General features: G+C 37.6%; 1 long non-coding RNA gene across 1 annotated transcript in view; it reads right to left on the bottom strand.

The window, feature by feature from the left end:
• Positions 1-835: 835 nt before the first annotated feature.
• Positions 836-22603, bottom strand: part of LOC129637952 (uncharacterized) — a 478487-nt gene continuing 456719 nt past the window's right edge. Inside the window, exon 6 of the long non-coding RNA XR_008707641.1 lies at positions 836-1080. This is a non-coding gene — a long non-coding RNA (uncharacterized LOC129637952). The remainder of the gene's footprint in view (positions 1081-22603) is intronic.

Genomic DNA, 22603 nt, shown 5'->3' with positions numbered 1-22603 from the left:
TTTTATAAAATCCTGGTGTTATACAGTAAACTTACAACAGAGATGTTCAAACTTTTATGCAACTCAAAATTACCTGTTATTCCCTGAGAAAAACAAATGCCTGGACTTTTCCTCCTCAGTTTCTGGTTACATACATCTGGAGCATTCCTGGTTATCTATATTTTTAATAAGCCATACAAGTAATCATTGTCTACAGCAATGTTTGAAAGCTAATGGTCCAAAGTGAAAGCTTTCATCTTGCTTTTTTTCTTTTCTCTAACATTAGAAATACTAAAAGGCCAATGTATTATTTAAACATTAGGATATAAATTAATGGATTGATAAAAAGGATAACAGAAAATTCTGACTAAAAATTCCTGTAGTTGGGACTGTACTTAATATTGTGCTTATAGCACTCCATTGGCACTCTGTATTTTTGATGCGAATACAATATATCTTTACTTTTAGAAAATGTAACAGTGAAGTGTTCAGTAAAGAAATTACTAGCTCATATACTTAAGGAGTTATATGGTGGTTAATACAGGGCTTCAGGTATGGTGTGATCTGGTGGTTTACATTCTCTCTTAATTCTACATGTATACTAAGTCTCTTCAATCATGTCCGACTCTTTGGTCTGTCAGGCTCCTCTGTCCTTGGAATTCTCCAGGCAAGAATACCCTCCTCCAGGGGAACATTCTGACTCTCACACCTAACTCACTGACCCAAGGCTTGAACCTGCATCTCCTGTATCCCTTACATTGCAGGTGGATTCTTTCTGATTATCAATTCCACCAGCAATTACTACACCAGGGGTATATGTTATGTTCTTAAAGCACAACATAAAGAAAATCACATCTTTGTACCCCAAACTGCCTAAAACATGTTTATTTCACTCTATTTAAAGCAACGTGGAAGGCATGCCCATTGTAGAACTAATGTCTGAGCTAGAGGGATAGGACTGCTTCGGTCAATTTGTAGCAATGAGGGTGCACACGCAGGAGGAGACAGGGTCCATCACACCAAGAACCGATGCTCTTGCAAAACACAACAGTGGTGGGACAGACTCTGGGGAGACGACGCCAGCGTGCTCTACTGGAGAACCTGGTACGAATAGAAATTGAAATGATTTCCCCGAGCAAGGATATAGTATTAATTCTAAAGATTGCCAAGATGTTTCCATTCTTTCTCTTGAATGATTTTTCTTCAAAATACAATTTGAAGGTTCATATAAGAATCAAGAAAAACACAATCTTGAACTTGGGAAATCATGAACTTAGGAAAAACAAATGATGCTCCAGTTGTTCTGCCTATTAGAAGCTATGGGCCATTTAATTTCACTGTGGGCATCACAGTGATATGGCAAGTGGTATGGCAAGCTGGTAGTAAATGCTATGACATTTACTTATAGGTTGCATACATGATCAACACTGTACTTGTCTTCATCCAGAGTGCAAGTAACTATGTTATTAATTCTATAAAAATGAACTTGAGGAGCATAGAAAATAGCTTAACTAATTATGGACCATAGGATGTGACACCGATTTCAAGGAAATAATGGTGCAATCCAAGCTGGAGGTGGTTTGATGACAGACTGTGTCGAGGTGAGTAAATGTAGCTTTAAAAGCAATGTGTTAGGGGCTGTCTGTGAATTTCACTTCACTGCCTTTGGCTTGTGCCAGTGAAGCAGCAATGGGAAGTCTCTAGAGTGAGTTAGGTGTGAGGAAACAGGGAAAGCCAGGGTTTAATTTCCTCAGGACCACCATGCAGCGTTTCAGTGCTGTAGAGTAGAACTGTTCAGAGGATTGGATAGAATATTGTACCTAAATTCTACGTAAGAAAAAGAAAGAATCCATAATAAAGAAATTCCAGATTGTGCAAATCACTCCGATACTTTATGTAAGGTAGAAACTCCTCTAAGCAAGATGCTAAATAGCTTGGGCTTTGTAGTTGGCTCAACAATGACTTCTTATTTCTATGAAAGGGCCACAAATCATAGAACTTACCCTGAGCATCTCTGTAAGAGACAAGGTAATATTCATGTCGCAGCATATTATAAAATCAAATAGAGAAAAGTGATAGTGCTTTTAAAGTAATCTTATTATTGAGCTTCCCCAGTGGCTCAGTGGTAAACAAACCACCTTCAATGCAAGAGACACAGAAGACAGAAGTTCAATCCCTGGGTCAGGAATATCCCCTCGAGAAGGACATAGCAAGCCACTCCAGGATTCTTGACTGGAGAATCCCATGGACAGATAAGACTGGTGGGCTATAGTTCATGGGTCACAAAGTGTCAAAAATGAGTGACCGAGCACGCACACACACGCATACGCACACACAATCTTATTATTACATCATCTTCTTGGTAGTTAATGTGTCATCTCTACTATCAAAAGTAGAATAGCATCCCTAATGGCCTGCAAGAGTGGGCTTGACAAGTGCTCCTATTTACTTCCATCCCTACCCCTCTGTTTCAATCAGGTTTTAAACAATTATTTTGAGTCTGGATGTGACACATAGGGATTGATACCTACCTCTACTCGGAAGATGAAAACTTGGACCTAGAGCAATCAGGCAGGTGCAGCAAATGAATGGATCATGTATGTGCACCGTGGTCACTGGGAGAAGGTAGGCCCCCTCTAAAGAGGTGAAGAGACTCCTAAGAGCCCTGTCCTCAGCTGCCATTTTGAACGTATGGGCCTCAAAGTGCTAGACCTTCCAGTTTTTCAAGAGAAGCTAGAAATCAGAGTTTAAATGTGAAATGTCCTCATTTAAGTAACTTGAAAACAGGTTATATAAGTCAAATAACAAAGGCGTGCAGGCCAGGTGTGGCTTATGGAGCCCCAGCTTCCTCCATGTCACCTTCGGGAGCCACAGGATAATGAAATAAGGTCCATTTTATCACTGCTTTGTTTTATTCTAAAATTCAACCTGCTTCTCTGGACCTACAATTTGTCAATCCTGAAAATGGTTGTGTCTTAATGTCATATGATATTGCTTATATGTGGAATCTCGAAAAAGGTTATAAATGAACATTTCTACAAAACAGAAATAGAATTACAGATGTAGAAAACAGACTTATGGCTACCAGGGGGTAAGGGACAGTGTCAGTCGCTCAGTCGTGTCCTGCTCTTTGCCATCCTACGGACTGTGGCCCACCAGGTGCCTCTTCCATGAAATTCTCCAGGCAAGAATACTGGAATGGGTTCCCATTCCTTTCTCCAGGGGATCTTCCCAACCCAGGAGTCAAACCTGGGTCTCCCACACTGCAGACAAGTTTTTTATTGTTTGAGCTACCGGGCTGGGATGGAGGGAGAGGAGGAGGGATAAATTAGGAGATCAGGATCGACATATACACACTACTGTATATAAAATAAATAAATAGTAAGAACCTATGGTATAGCTCAGGGAACTCTACTCAATAAAGTAATGTAATGGCTTATCTGGAAAAAAGAATCTAAAAAGAGTTGATATATGTATATGTATAACAGATTCACTTTGCTGTACACCAGGAACCATCACAACATTGTAAATCAACTATATGCCTAGAAAAATATTTTTAAAAATGATTGTGCCTTTCAATAACTTTCCAACTTGTGCCTCCAAATTGTTGAACTGTTGAATCTAAGAATAAGAGTCATAAACACAAACGCTCTGGAAGCAAAGTATATAAAGCTAACATCTCAAGTGGGCTGGGCATGGAAGGCTAAGGAGACCATGGTGCTGTGTAACTCCTGATAGAAAAGAGTAGTAAATGTCTCTTTCAACCCAGAACAGTTTGAAGTGAAAAAGAGTGTTATTAACAATTACATTAAGATAGCAGTTATAAAAGGGGACACACTTGAATATGTGGTCATCTTAAGAGATAAGGAATGCTGAGTCCACAAGAGCTTACATAGGATCTTTAAGACCATATGAGTCATAAATAGAAGTCAGAGATGAGAGTTTTATGTTATATCTCTAATTTTTAAACTTTAGTTGATAATTTAAATTTTAATCTCGGCATGCATGCTCAGTCACTCAGTCGTGTCCAACTCTTTGTGACCCCCATCCCCTGCATTGTAGCCCACCAGGCGTCTTTGACCATAGAATTTTCCAGGCAAAAATACTAGAGTGGGTTGTCCTCTCCTGTTGCATTTTTTAATCTCTACTTAAAACAAAAAATCAAACCTATCACCCAACGGTATCTGTTAGTGAGATCTTGCACTCTGCCCTCTAGTGTGCAAACTTGATACAAGGCTTTGCTTTCATGCTGCTGCTGCTGCTGCTGCTAAGTCGCTTCAGTCGTGTTCAACTCTGTGCGACCCCATAGATGGCAGCCCACCAGGCTCCCCCATCCCTGGGATTCTCCAGGCAAGAACACTGGAGTGGGTTGCCATTGCCTTCTCCAATGCATGAAAGTGAAAAGTGAAAGTGAAGTCGCTCAGTTGTGTCCGACTCCTAGTGACCTCATGGACTGCAGCCTACCAGGCTCCTCCATCCATGGGATTTTCCAGGCAAGAGCACTGGAGTGGTGTGCCATTGCCTTCTCCATGTTCTTTTTCCCAGTGTGTGTTTCTATCTGAATGTGCTCTTTGTCCCTTGTTTGTTTTAGATGCCCCAGTTGGTCCCTGTCATGAGAACATGACTTCTAGCCATCTCTTTCATTAAACTTAGTCTTTGGAGACTGAAAATTCTCAACCATCTCTCAGTTCTCCTTTGGCCATCCACTTTCAGGGCTCCTGCTTAGGTGAAGTCTTATTCCTGCCCATTCTAGTGAGGTGTCCATAGCCTCGGCTTTGTAATCTTGGTCCTAATATCTCACTGTAAATGGCAAGTGGTTAGAAAAGAAGCTCTTTACAACTGGTATTTCTATTCTTTGGCAGAAAATTACCTTTGTCAAATTTGCTAACAATAAGACTATTGGCAAACATAAAATAATTACAGTCCTATATCAGTAAACACCCAACTGGTGAACAATTTCATAAATAAATATGGCCTTCATAAAGCTAGTACAATCTCAAAGCTGAGTATAAAATGTACCAGCAACGGTAAATATAAGATTAGTGAAATTTTCATAATTGCACTATTTTGTTCAGAAATTAAGGAATTTTCAAAGTGAAGCTCTCTAAATGTTATATTTAATACATGCATACTTTAAAAAATCTCTCGGCAAATGAATAAATGCATCAGTGAAAGCAATACATCTTCTAGAGTTAAATTTGTGCTTATATGATGTACGGTGATTTCACTTGCATGTACATATTTAATAGGTGTGTAATCTTCTAGTTTGAATGAGAGTCATCATATATGCAGGCGCCAAGAATTGGCAAAGAAAATAAACATTAAATTGAGTTTAAATGTTCTTCAAAATTGATTATAGCAAATTACCCAAACTAAAGCTATATTTAGAAGTAAACCTAGGAAATCTTGTTTTGGCAGATGATATAGGTCTTCTGACTAAAGATGTACAAATTCATCCCAAGGGCTTAGAAGAGTGCTTCTGAGCTAAGGAGCAGAGCTATACTGACTCCTTTTGATTCACTGGCACAGTCAAAGTTACACACCCCAAATTTTGCATTTTGATCCAAGATCCCAGTTTCTAATAAGTGATATTCCCTACAATTCTAAAGCTAGTCAACATATTTTTTACTCTATATTTGATCATAACTGGGCACAACGGAATCCTTCCTTTAGTCAATACAGGTTTCAGTATCTGAACTTCAAACAGTTTGAGTTTTTATACCTCTTTAATATACCCCTGTCCTATATATATTCATAGAATATATTAATATTTTCATCAGTCAAATTGTTTTGTTTTCTAGATCTGGTTAGGTCTTCCAATGGTCTTCTAAATAGTTAGTACTCTTTGTGTTTTATATACACTTAGAATGAATTTTATTCTTATATTTTGTGCCCATATTTCATTTCTAATATATATCTATAGCCTATAAACAGATTCTAGATTCTATGAATACAAAGGAGAATATAAACTGTAGCAGCCCTCAAGTAGCCATGAGCTGCAGGACAAAGCACATGGAATGAATATAAGTTAATAAAGTAACTACTACCACCATCCATCATTTTGGTTAGCAAAATTTACAGTATCTGAGATTTGCTAACTGATAACTATGTAGTATTACCCTGTTCAACAAATAGCCTAGATCATAGATATACATTATTCAGAGATGAGGAAACTGAGGATTAACAACTTCAAAAGTTAATTAGTAAAAGAAAGATTAGTAACTTGAATCCAGAAGCCTGATTCTAAGTCCTTGGCACACTGATACTATGGGATTTGGGCAAATGAACAATTAATTATACAAAAGAAAATAAGAAAGGTTCCATAGAAATAACTATTTTCCATTTATTTTATAAAATGTATTTGATACCTATTATGAATTAGGCAGTGTGCTAAATGCTAGGTGATCACAAACAAATAAAACCTAATGTTTCCACTTTAAAAGTTCACAGTCTGGAAGGACAGACAGACTAAAAAAATAATTAACAGGGAGGTAAGGGCAGCAATAGACATATGGAATGAGGGCAACAGGGAGTCAGGCACCTGCTTGGGCAGGTGAGGAATGGCTTCACAAGGAAAAGACAAGTCTTACTGAGACCTGAAGAATAAGGTGAAACTGCCAGATGGCCTGAGTGAAGTTCATTTGTGGCTCAGCATGTGGAAAGGCATGGAGACTTGAAATATCATTGTATGTATGAGGATGTTGAAGCTGGGGCTGTTGTGGAAGTGGGGAGAGTCTCTTGAGTTTAGTCAGGCTGAGGCAAGTTGAACACAGCCTTTGGGTAAGAAGTATAACAAGTTTACCCTTTAGAGTTTTTTTCTACTCAGGATTATAAAATGTGGAGCCACTGAGAAACCAAGCTGGAAGAGTAAAGCAACCAGATGTGTGATTTAAAATAGGGCAAGAGTGCAGAGAATAAGTAGGATTTTTCTAAGTACCAGATCAGGGGAGAAGGCACAACAGAATGACACCATATGGTGTGTTTAAGGAAAAATGAGTAATGCAAAGTGGGAAAGACAGAGACAGAGACCCAAAAGGTTGCTTAGGCTAGATTTTAAAGGGCCTTCAATCCCCTGCTTAGGAACTGTTTTGTTTTACAAGACATGGCCAGAAGGATAATGTGATCATATCTGGATTTTAAAAAGATAAATCAAGAAGAGTGATTGTCGGCAGACAGCCCATGGAGTAGGTTTTGTGATAGTCCAGGTGTGAGGGAAAAGGAGCCAGAAATGAAGTAGCAAATAAAATGGAAAGAGGACAGTGAATTTAAAAGAATCCTACGTAGAAACAGCGTGACTTAGTAAGGAAAAGGATGCACCTGGTGAAAGATAGCACAGAGTTAGACTATTCCGAGGTTTGACTATGTGTTCTTGTTATGGCTTGTCTTGTATTATTATGTCTGTAAAGTGTAGATGATCTGTCTTCTCAGATTGCCTATATTAAAAAGGTTCTTGTTTAAATTCAGGATGGATCAAATTGCAGTGGGCAGTGTCTACAGATAGCTGATAGAGATGACAACAGAAGGTAGAATAGCAGTAGGCAAGAAGTCTAAGCTAAGAAGACGCCCAAGACTTCTGAGCCACAAGATTCTGGGCTGTGAGAAATATATAAATGAGGATTGGGGAACTATATTTCAGTCTTAGAGAGTACAGGGCCGTCACAAATATCTGTTCAACTTCTTAGTGAAAATATGAGCTCTGGATTAAAGAATCAAGATAAACAGAGGAGTGGAGAAAGAAGACAGGTAAGGTGCAAGGCTGTATCCTGATCACAAGAGAGAAGAAGAAGCTTAGCTATGGTTTAGTAACTCAGAGTAGAATTAGTAGCATTGTTGATTTGATAGTGAGCTGACCAACTTTTGCCTCCTTGCATCTCTTTCAGAAACAAACTGAGTCCTGGAGTCTGCAAAGATCTAAACCCATAGGTATAATTCATGTCTCTAGAGGACCAGCGATGCAGAGTTGAGGTCAGGACACTGCATGATTGGAAGTTTTTTGAAGAAAATTAAAGGAAACAATTCACTGAGTTTCTGTTCTGTGCCAGGTACAGTGGCAACTGGTCTCCACACTGAGGCATAGATATTATTTTCATTTTAAACCAACGTTCTTAGTGGTAACCTATCTCAAATTGCAGAGCTGGGTATCTAGGGTCTGTTCAGTTTAACGCCAAAGCCAAAACAAATTCTTCCATCTAATGCTTGTTCCTTGGAGTAGTCCACCAGGCCATTCCAAATGCTTAGCACATGTGCACATGCACGCACTCACACACAAAAACACACAAAAAGTGCCTGGCAGCTGACATTATAAATGCCTCCTAAATCAAAGAAGTGACTCTGTTTCTCAGTTGAAGAGAGATTGAAGAGATGTCCTCTCAGCAAAAGATAAAAACAGGAATGCATTGTTCTGTTAACTCCCCCAGCCCCTGGTTGCATTCACTCCCTGTCCACTCCCATGCTAGGACACCAACAATGTTCTAAAGAAAGCAGCCAGTACCAGACTTCTCTTTCATTGTTGACTGAAGTCCATCTAACTTCTGACCTGTTCATCCCCTCTGCTTGCAGGAATAGAAGCAATTGTAAAACAGACTTGGATTCATGTAGACCAAGCAAGGAGCCAAAGGGTCATTTGAGCACCTTCCAGTGATCATGGAAACTCCATGACTGACCTAATCAGTGAATCAACTAGAGTCCTTACGTCAGGAGTACGAAGGCCCTCATCACTTCACTGTCAAAGCACCAGTCTCTGAAACATTTTTGAGACCTGCCTTCTGGAAATCTGGCTGAGATGGTGCAAGAAATGGCATAGCCAGAGTGGTATGAGGTGGGACAGTGGTTATTTGCTGAAGAAAGCACAAACTGGGATTAGTCTCTGCTGATTTTGCAATATATCTCACCCAAGGAGTGCCGTTTGCCTTAAGACAAAGTTGTGTTTGTAGTTGGGAGTATTCATTCATTTCTTACTAAACCATAACAACAAAAAAATTAAAAGTGGTCAAACTCAAATGCTAAGATTTGCACTCAATTTCCTAGCAGCCAGGCCTTGTACATTACATTCAGGAAAAAGACTGCCCCCGTTTCCTTTTGTTTCTTCATTGCTTTAAACTTGGTAGACAATTAATAAAATTTTCTGATTAATTTATAAGGGCTCAGAGTATCATACTAAGAATCTATGTTTTTCTTGTACTCCTAATGTATTTTATTTTAGGCACTTGTGCTTTCTTGTCCCTGGGTTGTATGCAGCATGATTTATTAAACACCTTAATGCAGCCTTTTGATAAACTAGAAACTGTCTCATATAAAAGATGGGCTTTATTTTTTAAAGACACAGACTCATTTGTACTTGATTGTGAAGGAATCCTAAGTCATCAGGAGCCATGGTGCTGAGAGGCCAGGATGAGGTGGTTTATTATGTTCTTATTACAGATTCCCTGCATGGCTTCCTTGCAGGGTGAGGCTTTCTTTTCCACATCAAAAATGACTCAAAGTTTCTAGTGTACTATTTCACCCCAAAAAACACAGAAGGAGAAAAAGAATTTGTACGTTTTTGGAATAAATTTTAGAAACTACATGGTTAGGAATGATAACATGGAATTGATGCTTTTAATAACCCATAGTTTGAAATATGACAAATCCAACCATCTCACAGATTATATTTTCCGAATCTACAAAGGCCAAGACACTCTGCTAAATCCTGGAAAGATGGAGAGGTAAGAGGGGTGCATTCTAATTTTGAAGTGGACTCATGAGAATGAGACTACACACATGCTAAACACACAGGAAGTAAAAAAGAAAGCACATTGTTTCACACAATTTAACTAAAATATTAACCAAACACCAAATGGGAGTTAATATAAAACAAACAAACACCAACTGAAGATATTTTATCTATCAGTTCAGTTCAGTCGCTCAGTCATGTCTGACTCTTCGCAACCCCATGAACTGCAGCACGCCAGGCCTCCCTGTCCATCACCAACTCCCGGAGTTCACTCAGACTCATGTCCATCGAGTCGGTGATGCCATCCAGCCATCTCATCCTCTGTCGTCCCCTTCTCCTCCTGCCCTCAATCTTTCCCAGCATCGGGGTCTTTTCCAATGAGTCAGCTATTCGCATGACGTGGCCAAAGTATTGGAATTTCAGCTTCAGTATCAGTCCTTCCAATGAACACCCAGGACTGACTTCCTTTAGGATGGACTGGTTGGATCTCCTTGCAGTCCAAGGGACTCTCAAGAGTCTTCTCCAACACTACATTTCAAAAACAATTCTGTGCTCAGCTTTATAGTCCGACTCTCACATTCATACTATATTTCAGTATTAATCTCAAATCCCTTGGATGTCTTAAATCTTTAATACTTTTTATTTAATTTCACATTTATATCTTAATTGGAAGTAACAAAAGAAAAGAGAAAAATCAAAACAAAACAAAAAAAACCCCAGGAAGATGTCTAAGATTTCCAAGTAACAATAAGCAGGGCTATCAGAGTCATCTCAGTGAGGACTCAGTTCAGTTCACTTCAGTTCAGTTCCTCAGTCGTGTCTGACTCTTTGTGACCCCATGAATTGCAGCATGTCAGGCCTCCCTGTCCATCACCAACTCCTGGAGTTCACTCAAACTCATGTCCATCGAGTCAGTGATGCCATCCAGCCATCTCATCCTCTGTCTTCCCCTTCTTCTCCTGCCCCCAATCTCTCCCGCATCAGGGTCTTTTCAAATGAGTCAACTCTTTGCATGAAGTCGCCAAAGTATTGGAGTTTCAGCTTTAGCATCAGTCCTTCCCATGAACACCCAGGGCTGATCTCCTTCAGAATGGACTGGTTGGATCTCCTTGCAGTCCAAGGGACTCTCAAGAGTCTTCTCCAACACCACAGTTCAAAAGCATCCATTCTTCCGCACTCAGCTTTCTTTACAGTCCAACTCTGACATCCATACATGACCACAGGAAAAATCATAGCCTTGACTAGATGGACCTTTGGTGGCAAAGTAATGTCTCTGCTTTTGAATATGTTGTCAAGGTTGGTCATAATTATCCTTCCAAGGAGTAAGCGTCTTTTAATTTCATGGCTGCAGTCACCATCTGCAGTGTGTTTGGAGCCCCAAAACAGAAAGTCTGACACTGTTTCCCCATCTATTTCCCATGAAGTGAAGGAACCAGATGCCATGATCTTAGTTTTCTGAATATTGAGCTTTAAGCCAACTTTTTCACTCTCTTCTTTCACTTTCATCAAGAGGCTTTTTAGTTCCTCTTCACTTTCTGCCATAAGGGTGGTGTCATCTGCATGTCTGAGGTTATTGATATTTCTCCCGGCAATCTTGATTCCAGCTAGAACATAATTTAGCCTTAGAGAGAACCAGACCTTCAACAAATGTCTGTTTAATTACTTACTCAACATGTTAACCCTGGAGTAGATTAATCAAGGCAAAGATAAATACAGAGAAAAAGGATAGGTAAGGTACAAAGCAGATATGCATGCCTGGTATCTGTCTGAGCTGAAGTCAAAACTGTGTGGTTTATCTAGTTGTAACATTTTTAAAAGGAACAACAAGATCCCACTCTATAGTCCAGGAAACTATATTCAATAATTCAATATCCTATGATAAACCATAATGGAAAAGAATGTTGGCAAAGGAACACTAAAGAAGAATGTGTATGTGTGTGTGTGTATATATGCATAAAGTGATTCAGTTATACATATAATGATATATATGCATGGGTACAACTGAAGCACTTTTCTGTTCAGCAGAAATTAACAGTATTACAAATAAAAATATAAAAAGAAAAATATTAAAAAATACTTCAACTAAAAAATATTTTTAAATATACTTTCTTTTTTTTCTAGAATATGGACTTCATGGTTGTGTGAATAATATTAGTTTGTCTCAAATAAAACTCATTTGCTACATGGTACTTGTTATAGGAATAAAGGCTGTGAAGGCAAAAGAGCTTTGTAATAAAATATGAATGTTTTGAAGTCCAGCAGGTTTGGAACTAAATTCTGGCCCTATTACTTCTTAGATCTCTGAACTTAGACGGTCATTTGAGTTTTCTGAACGTATGTACTGTCATCTGTAAAATGAGAAAAATTATCTGTTCTCAAGATTTATGAGTTAATGTGTTAAACAGGACAGTGCTGGAGGATAATAGGAGCTCAATAAAATGATAAAGAGAATTAGAAGACACATGGGAACCCCATGGGTCATTGGAAGAGTGGATTGTTAAAGTGACCTGGGATAATGACTGATGACATCAGAATTAATTTCAGTTTTTGCAGAATGTTCACTGATTGTATGTTGAGAACTCTGCTTTTGTGGGGGAAAAGCAAACTGTTTAAAAGTATCCTGGAAAAAGCATCATAGCTAATATTGTCAGTTTTACCCAAGCTATTTTAGTATCAATTTAGTATCATTCTTTTAGTCTTTTTGGTTGTTTATTCCCCCAGGTATTGATCTCAACTCCATATCTGGCTTTACTGAGAATCCTTCCCTTAGCAACTCCTGGATCCAACATGGGATGCTATGCTTCTTTACTGCTTTCTGGTTTGCAACAACCCTGGGATTAGCACCACTCAATTTTAGACCACAACCTAAAAGATGTTGCTTTTAGAACAGATGTTGCTGAGGTCTTTAGCTGTACTTGATGATCTGAAGAGGCAGTTTCTTTGTCTGTGCGGTTAATTTTAAACACAAAAGTCATTCTCATCAACACTCACATTTTCAGTTTTGCTTGGAAAAGAAAACCAAAATATCTGAGCCCTGAATTCCTAAGAACAACAATTGGCTGGAATTAAGTAGGGGTGGAGAAGATACCATAGACCAGCAGCCAACCCTCCAATCCCTTTCTTGAAATAACTATGCTGGTTCAGATATACACAACTGCCCATAATCTTTGTGACGTCTGGAAAAATGACTTGCTCAATTTCTGAATCTTCCTTTTGACCAGACTCATTTTTCTTGAAGGATTTAAGACCAAATATGAGGTAATGTGAAGAGTTGACTCATTGGAAAAGACTATGATGCTGGGATTGTGGGTGGTGTTGGGGGCAGGAGGAGAAGGGAACGACAGAGGATGAGATGGCTGGATGGCATTACCGAGTCGATGGACTTGAGTTTGAGTAAACTCCGGAAGTTGGTGATGGACAGGGAGGCCTGGTGTGCTGCGATTCATAGGGTCACAAAAAGTCGGGCACAACTGAGTGACTGAGCTAACTAACTAACTATGAGGTAATGAAATGTTAGGAGAGCTTTCCTAGGGGTTTCTGAAAAGATTTAGGTTCCCCCTAAATCTTCCGAGAAAGTTTCCAAATTGTCCCTCTCCTTTCCTCTGTTTACTATTAGTCATAATTACAAGGATTTGAACTGCTGCAGCCATCTTGCTACCATCTTGAATATAAAGCCCTATGACCAAAGGAGGACAGAGCCAGGAGAAATTCAGGGAGACAGAGAGTCATTCAAAACCCCACTTGACCTCTGCACTGACTTACTGCATGCAAGCCAATAATTCCTTTGCTTCATCCATTTTAAATGAGGTGGTCGTTGCCTGTCTTTTAATGAACAAAATTGATAGTGTGTACCCCACATAAGCATCACCATATTTTCATAGCAACAGCTTTTCATGCATATGTCCTGACCTAATTTCTTCCTATTAGTTACTTACGGGGCTCTGGTCAGCATTTAAGTTAGTGTCTTGCATTATAGACACGCCCTGAAACAAATCCAAACCAGGAAAATATCAAGGCTCATAGAGTTTCAGGAATCAAGGTGAAATATGGTAATGGATGACGTCTCCTCCTTTTTAAAAAGGAGTAATGGAAGGAAACTCTCCCAGGAAATGCCTCCTATTTTTCCATTCATGAATAATGTTTCTGTCCAGGGCAGAGTATAAAAGAGTCTATCAGGGTGAGGGCTCTGAATTCAAAGAGCTTAGGAATAGATCCTTTTATACTAAATATATTGCATTTACATATTTTCATACTTGTGTGGGGCATTATATTTTTATGTTGCAAGAACAGGTATTTATGAGCTTCCTCTGCTATGCATCAAAATATGTATATTCAATAATTTTATTTCAGAATGGATACCCTTGACAGCTCCTTTAGCTATTTCCCAAGGAGCTGCATTCCAATTCAGGGAAAAGTCTCCAGTTAGATTTTTAAATCTAAAATCTCAACTAAAAAAAAAAAGAGACAGAGAGAGAGAGAAACATGGGAATTCCATGATAGTTTAGTGGTTAAGACAGTGCTTTCACTGTCAGAGGCCCAGGTTCGATCCCTGGTCGGGGAAACAAGAACCCACAAACTGTGCAGCTTGTCCAAATGTAAAAGAAAAAAGGAGAGAAAAATATAAAAACTGTATATACATGGGATTTTGAATCAGCTAATTAGAAAGAATGCTATTCTATCCAAAAGGCTGGAAATAAACCATTATTCACCACTAACCCACTGAACTTTGTTGCTGAAATCATTCAATACCTTAGCTTAGGGATTTGTGTAAACTTTCACTTAATAAAACATCTTCAGTCATTAAATTAATGTACATACCTTAAGCAGAATATAAATTTGACATTTTTGGACACTTCTGATTTTATTCTCAAGGTTTTAACTAAAAATAAATGTGGGTTGAGTGAGACAGAAAGAGCTCGTCTGTATGTTCCTACCATTTACTTGCACCTGAGGTACATTCATTTTAGCAAATTCAGTCCAAAGTTAGAGTCAGAAATACAGGAATTATAATATGATCTCTATTTCTGCTAGAACTGTATGATACATGCAGCTCTTCTGGCTCCTCAGAGACTTAGTTTCTTTCCTAAGTGTAGAGATAATATCCACTCTTTCTTAGCCACAGGCTAAAATGATATAATATATGGAGTTGTATTATAAAAATTAAGAGAATTAGAAGAAAAATTAAGAGAATTAGAAGAATAAAAAGCAATTATTAATGTCATCATTTTCTCCAAAGCACCTGATGATTTTTTATTGAGGTATAATTTACACAGAGTGACTTAAAAATATAGCTCAATTAGTTTTAACAAAGTTATGCATTCAGTAATCTACATACCAGTCAAGATATACAGCTTTTTCATCACCCTAGTAATATTCCTCATGTCTCTCCCAGGGAACCCCCTCCAGTCACTCAATGATTTCTTGGATATGACACCAAAAGCATAGGCAACAAAAACAAGAATAGACAAGAGGGACCACATCAAATGAAGTGGGTTGTCATTTCCTTCTCCAGAGGATCTTCCTGATCCAGGGATCAAACCCACATCTCCTGCATTTTAATATTTAGCCTAGATTAATTATTATTTTCTAAGAATCTGTACTTCATCCTGAAGATGACCTCCTCTGCCAAAGGGGAGCACATCTTGCCAAAGGACATAAGTATAAGTTTCATCAAGTGACAACCTTCCTTCCTCTAAGTGAATTTCACATAGAAGAAAATGATGTGAAAGGGCCTAGAAGTAATGCCCAGTACTCCAAATATGAGCAGAAGACAGAGTTGATTAAAATATATATCTTCAGAGCAAGAGTGTGAATATGTGTGCATGTGTGTGTGTCTGTGCATAATTTCTCATTTACTTATTCCTAATGGTCCTGAAATTAATGTATCAATGAAAATTAAAGTATGAAAACCAATTTGATGCTCTCACATGAAAACCATTATTAAATTTCAGTCTATAAAAATACAATACTGCAAGTTATCCATAATATAAAAGGTATCATCATTTTTATTCCTACTTTCATTGAAAAAGAAATATTCAATCAGATTTTCTCTTGATCACTTTATTCAACAACCTTTGAAATCGTCTCTGGCATGAACAGATAATAATTCTGAATTAAAATCTCTTTCTCAGACTCATTTTCTATGTCTGGGGTTTGACTGTGCAACTTGGAAGCAGAGTATATTATTTTTTGTTTGTTTGTTTTTTCCCAATCAGCACTTTTATATTAATTTCCAAATAAATTAAAAAATGTAAAATGTTAGGTGTTAGCTATATACTTTTATTTATGAGATGAAGCGTTATCATTCTATGCATTAAAATTCTTGCAGGCAGCACAATTTCACATGCATTACTTGTGACTAACTTGGTCTTGGTGTTTAAGGTTATAATATTACCATTAGTAAAAATGAGGAGGACCAATATACAATATGCAATACAAGACAGGGGTCTCTCATGAAGTCAGTGCAGACTTTGTTACAGGTATTGTTAATGCAGCTGAAGTCATGTGTCAATAAATGTTGAAACTAGGCTGGGAGAACAAACTAGGAGATAATGACAATGAACTCATGATACCATTGCTTAAACACAAGAGTGAAGAAAAAGGACAAAGGTCCAAGTACATAATAAACCAAGAAAACTTCCTATGATAAGATTATCTACAGATCAGAATCCCCCATGGTTACTGGCAGAATGTGAAATAAAGTTCTTGATCTTGTGAAGTTAGAAGCCAGTCAGTCAATAACAAAACTAGAAATTTAGAAATTTGTCAAGTGACTATATACAGGATAAACAGCTATCAACTTTTCTCATGAATGCATGGACAGGTATTAAGGAAAAAAGCAAGAGAAGGATCGTGCATCTTTCATTAAATTAATAATAAATAACTTTAATTTTTACTCAACTGACTTTCATACATAAGGCCTTCTTACGCTTAATGTGATTCTACTAGAAAACACATTCACATTACTAAATGCTTAGTAGTTTACTCTTCCAGCTTAATATAATGAGACATTGTACATTTCTTTGGCAGAGGAGCAGACAGTTATAAAAGTACTACTAAAACTAAATGTTGCTGCTGCTAAGTCACTCCAGTCGTGTCCGACTCTGTGCGACCCCATAGATGGCAGCCCACAAGGCTCCCCCATCCCTGGGATTCTCCAGGCAAGAACACTGGAGTGGGTTGCCATTTCCTTCTCCAATGCATGAAAGTGAAAAGTGAAAGTGAAGTCGTTCAGTCATGTCTGACTCTTAGCAACTCCATGGACTGCAGCCCACCAGGCTCCCCTGTCCATGGGATTCTCCAGGCAAGAGTACTGGAGTGGGGTGCCATCACCTTCTCTGAAACTAAATGTTACTAAATCCAAAACTAAATGTCATGGATTTGTGAGATATATGCCACTAAGTTTTGCTATACATCCAGTTTGCAAAGAAATATACTTTGGAAACATGGAAGATAATTAGGCAATGGATAATTCAAATTAGAATTTCTAAACTTGTTTTGTTTCTAAATTAAGGCCAATAATAGCCTGTTTTGCTTCTCTATTTTTACAAGACTTTACATTTTCAAGACTTGGCCAATAGACATTAACCCTTGTGGTTCAATCCCATAAAGTATCTGAACCAGTCTTCACTGAAACAAGGGATATTATCAGAAGGATTCTTAAATCAAATTGCATTCCTCAGACTCATGACTTGTCACATATTTAAGTTACTTTCAAGCAAATCACATCCCAAAGTTAAAGGTTTCAACAGCAGGCCTCAGCATTTATTTCCTGAAATCTCTCAAGGCTGTGTCCCACTTTTACAAAACTGGTTACGGAAACATGCAAGCCTGGAAACAAACATGGGCTCTGAATCTGTTCCCTCCCCTAATGGAGGATGTCACCTTGCTGTTACAACTTGTTTAAAGAGTGGTGCAATGCAGCAAGCCCAGACTGGCTCTTGATTTTGTTAATTTTCGGGAATTTTGTGAACTTTTGCTCAATAAAACCATGATTTAAAATTAAATGTTATAAACTTGCAGTGAAATTGATTATGTGGGGAAAAAGAATAGTAAATACTGCAAACTCAACACTTCTGGATTGCCTTGGGAGGTTACCATCACAAAATACCAGAAGTTTCCCATGAGTCCCAGAGGCTAGAAATCTCAAGTCAAGCTGTCCCATGCTCACGCTAAAGGCTCAAGGGAGACTCCTTTCTTGGTTTTCCTAGCTCCTGGGGATTGCTGGTAAACTTCTGTATTCCTTAGTTTGTGGCAACATAACTAATCTCTGTCTCCCTTTTCACATGACCTTCTTTTCTGTTGCTCCTTTTAAGAACACCATCATTGGATTTAGGGCCCACCCTAATTCAATATGATTTCATCTTAAATTGATTATGTCTCCAAAGACCATATTTCCAAATAAAGTTACATTCACAGGTACCAGAGATTTTAAAATTTCATCATAACTTTCCTTGGGGACCCAATTCAACCAACAACTTCCGAATTACTTAACTACATTTTACTTTATGTTATATTCTTGGGTTTATAGTAGAAATATTTACACTACAGCAAACACTACAAAACCTGGCAAAAACTACAAATCAAGATTTGATTTACCATTTTATTGACTACAAATATTTTCTCTACAAGGCCAGAAGTAAATATTTTAGGCTTTGTGTGCTGCTTTGTCACTGGTGTTCAGTCACTAAGTGGTGTCCAAGTACTTGCGACTCCATGGACTGTAGAACACCAGGCTTTATAGGCTCCCCTGTCCTTCACTGTCTCCGGGAATTTGCTCAGATTCATGTCGCTTGAGTTGGTGCTGCTATATATTCTCTGTAGCAACTACTTAACTCTGCTTTTATACAGTAAAAGCAGACATAGGCAATATACAAACAGGCTTAGCAGTGTTCCAGTCAAACTTTATTTACAAAAACAGGGAGTAGACCAGATGTACCCTATGGGTGATAGTGGGCTGACCTCTGGTCTAGACTTAAGAAAGTAACATATAAAATATTAACAGGGTAGACAAATTAAAAAATGTGTCACATCTTTATCAGTTATTTCATTAATATCACAAAAATTGATGAAATATGTTTAGTTTTTAGAAATTATTACTATTCACTTCAGCAAAGAAATTAATTGCCCAAGTCACTGATAAATGTAAGTGAAGTTCCAACACATGTATTTTGTATTTTTGTACTTTTTGTTAGAATAAAAATCAATATTCATGTCAGAACTACCATGTTAATCAATCTGTTGCAGCCATGAGTTAGTGACGGATATCAGAGTTTGGCAAAAATTAAAGGATAAAATGAAAGGAGATGCTTCAAGAATAAATTGATCATGTGGAATTTACAATAAAGAATATTGCATGTTTCAATATTTTTTTGTAAATTGTGTCTTATACATTATAAATTTTATGACTATGCATATATACACACACTTTGTTTTTCTCGAGAGTTGCTTGTTACACTTTTTTGCCAGTATACCACTACACAAACTCCTGAGTGTTGTAGTATTCCTGCAAATGGTAGTACATATATTGGGAATGTAAGCTCTGATAGGATGGTGATATAAGTCCAAAACAAAAAAGAGTGGAGAAACAAAAATTTTTACCACTTCCTAAGACTGATCAAAACTTCAACCTTCAAAAATACATTCATGAGCATTAACATACATGATTAAGAAATCAGAACCCAAGAGAAAGCCTCACAAATGAGTAAATATTTAGTGCTTTGACATTTAAATTTTGACTTTCATTAGATTGTAATCTCCACAATTTTTTTTTTTTTTGTAAAATAGCACCTACCAAAGACAAGTGACATCAAGTTGCAATGACCACCTGGATTATACCTAAACTTTTGACATCTTTGCTACACTATGGCTTGGGCCACATTTTTATGGCCAGCTAGCCCTTGAACCTATGTCCTATTGCTTATGTGCTTTCCATTGGGTATTGATTCGTTTCTTTAGCCTTTCTAAAGGATAAATTCCTTTCATTCCTTCTTCTTTAAATATAGATTGCTAACGTACCTCTTAGTTCAGTTCCTCTGCTGCTAAGTTGCTTCAGTCGTGTCTGACTCTGTGCGACCCCATAGACGGAAGCACACCAAGCTTCCCCGTCCCTGGGATTCTCCAGGCAAGAACACTGGAGTGGGTTGCCATTTCCTTCTCCAATGCATCAAAGTGAAAAGTGAAAATGAAGTCGCTCAGTCGTGTCCGACTCAGCGACCCCATGGACTGCAGCCACCCCATGGATTGCAGCCTACCAGGCTCCTCTGTCCATGGGATTTTCCAGGCAAAAGTACTGGAGTGGGGTGCCATTGCCTTCTCCGTTCCTCTACACTAGAAATATTATGAGAACTAAAGGAAGCAAAACACAGAATCAATCCTAAAGAAAATGAACCCTGAATATTCTTTGGTAGGACTGATGCTGAATATGAAGCTGCAATACTTTGGCTACCTGATGCAAAAAGCTGACTCACTGGAAAAAACCCTGATGCTGGGAAAGATTGAAGGCAGGAGGAGAAGGGGGCAACAGAGGATAAGATGGTTGGATGGCACCACTGATTCAGTGGATGTGAGTTTGTGCAAACTCCAGGAGATAGGGAAGGACAGGGAAGCCTGGAGTGCTGCAAGTCCATGGAGTCACAGATTCAGACATGACTTAGCAATGGAAGAACAACAACAAAACATAGAAAGTGTTCTTCAGAGAGTAAGCGCCAAACAAATGTATGCTATAACCATCCCTCCCACTAATTTTGCTATTACTAACATAATTATTAATTTTCCCAGTAAGCATCGGTTTTCTGAGAATCCAGGAAGCCTATGTTAGGCTTCATGACTGGATATAAATGATATCTGGAAAATAAAATATAAATAATGCTATTTCTTTTCATTTTTCTCATAAAAGTAACAGAACTAGTCCTGGTGGTATCATGCCATAAAATATGTCATGTCAGAAAATGCTCTGGTCTCAAATAGCTGCATCCATGCATGCAGGCACCTACTCTGGCTGATGTCAGTAGATGGAAATGCATGTTGAATTCTATCTAACCTCCATCACTGCATGTAAAATCAAGCCATCAACTAAGGAGTGGTTATGGCATGATCATTTTTACATTGTGTGACATGTTCCTGTTGTACTGTCAACAAACATAAACTTTAATCTCCACAAAGAGAGTTTCTGTAAACCATATGTCACACTAATGCTTTTATTTTGCATGCCACTTTTCCCCAGAGAAATTCCTTTTACTGTGATTTCTTTACCACAATTGTAATTCATTTCTGACTGACATGCTGACAAAACTATTCCATTTCTTTATATGATTGTACAGTCATTGATTATTTCAACATATTTTTGCTCTCTCTTTTTCCTTTAAAAATGAATACTGTTCCTATTATCTGCACAGATGGCTTTGAATATACATTCAAGTTCAGGGATCAGTGCATAATCCTCTTTATTAGATTTGCCATGCTTAATTTGAAATTTCATATCTTGACTTTGGATAGCAGATTGAAATCATTTCCTCATCACCAAAAATGTCCTTTAGAATTTAAAATCTATCAGAATCAAAATATCATGGTTTTAAAGACTGATGTGGCCTGTTTACACATAATAAATAAGAAAAATATTGAGAAATCAATGGAATCTTAAATTCAATTTTATGTCAAATTAGACTAATCCCAAAATGGGAAATAGGGATTGATAGTTTTGCTAGATGGTTGGATAACAAGCTAGTGATGCCACTACCTTTCTCCAAATACTTCTTTTTTACTCCTAAAGACATTTCACTTGTTCCTCAAGACCATATTATTGTTCTCTATTCATCTTGACTCCTCATTAATTTATGAGCATCATTCTCGATACCACTTGCCTCCTGCAGATATTCTGATTCTAACTCGCTTACTTTCCCTTCTGCTCAAGTGAGATGTTTAAGAGCAGGGAGACCTATAGAGACATTCAGAATAGCTTTCTGTTTAGAACAATGGATCTTTCTCTTTTTCATCACCCTTGAAGATAAGAACTCTGCTCACCTAAGTCTCTTTACAGTTTTCAGAAACAATGTAATTTTTTACTAAACATGTATTTTGTTGACAAAAAAAAATAATGAAATTGCACGAAAATTTTTATTTATACTCTCCTTTCTTATTTCAATCACAATAAGTAATGTTCTTGAAGAAATCAACTTGGTTCCTATTTTACTAAGATCATTCTTCCTCACCCCTACATTTTTCCTGGAATCAGTTCCTTTGCTGAAGTGCCACCTATTATGATCATAAACGTCAGTACATTTCATCCATAGATGATTATTTTTTTAATTGAAAAAATGAGAACTTTCAAGACATCAATTCACTGATGCAGTTCAGTGTTACAGAAAAAGATGAAAGTAAAATAAATTTAAACAGCCTTTGTTTTACACACAGATTTAAGTCAGGTTTAATAAAACAAAGTTAATTTTACTGTAAGCCTCACAAATTAAATTTTTAAAAATTGTCTGAATTTGACTTTTTGTACTCTGTTTTAAAATTGATAATTTGTCATCTACTGAGAAACTGATATCAACTAATGAGAAAAGTGATATGTTCTCTATTACATTTGTCATTTTACAGCCCTGAAAGATGGACATATTTCCATGAATTCAAAAATTAATGGTTTATTGATTTCAACTATCCAGAGGTGTTTTTGATTGCCAGGTATTCACAATGTGGTGGTAGATATATATTGCTCGTTTTATCTGCATTTGGAATCTTAATTCAAAACTACAAAGTGTCACATGAAAAAGCTGCAAACTACAGCAGACAACTGTGCTGAAGACTGTTCTATGGCTAAAGAATTAAAGTATTATTGTACTAAGCTACACTTTCTAACATGATGCTTAGTTACGTCTAGGTTTAAAACTGTCTTCTATGTTTCATTTTCCTTGA

The sequence above is a fragment of the Bubalus kerabau genome, chromosome 1, assembly GCF_029407905.1.
Source record: "Bubalus kerabau isolate K-KA32 ecotype Philippines breed swamp buffalo chromosome 1, PCC_UOA_SB_1v2, whole genome shotgun sequence".
In the NCBI taxonomy this organism is placed as follows: Eukaryota; Metazoa; Chordata; class Mammalia; order Artiodactyla; family Bovidae; genus Bubalus; species Bubalus kerabau.
Note: the sequence above shows the minus strand (reverse complement) of the source record. Positions and strands in the feature narration are given on the sequence as shown.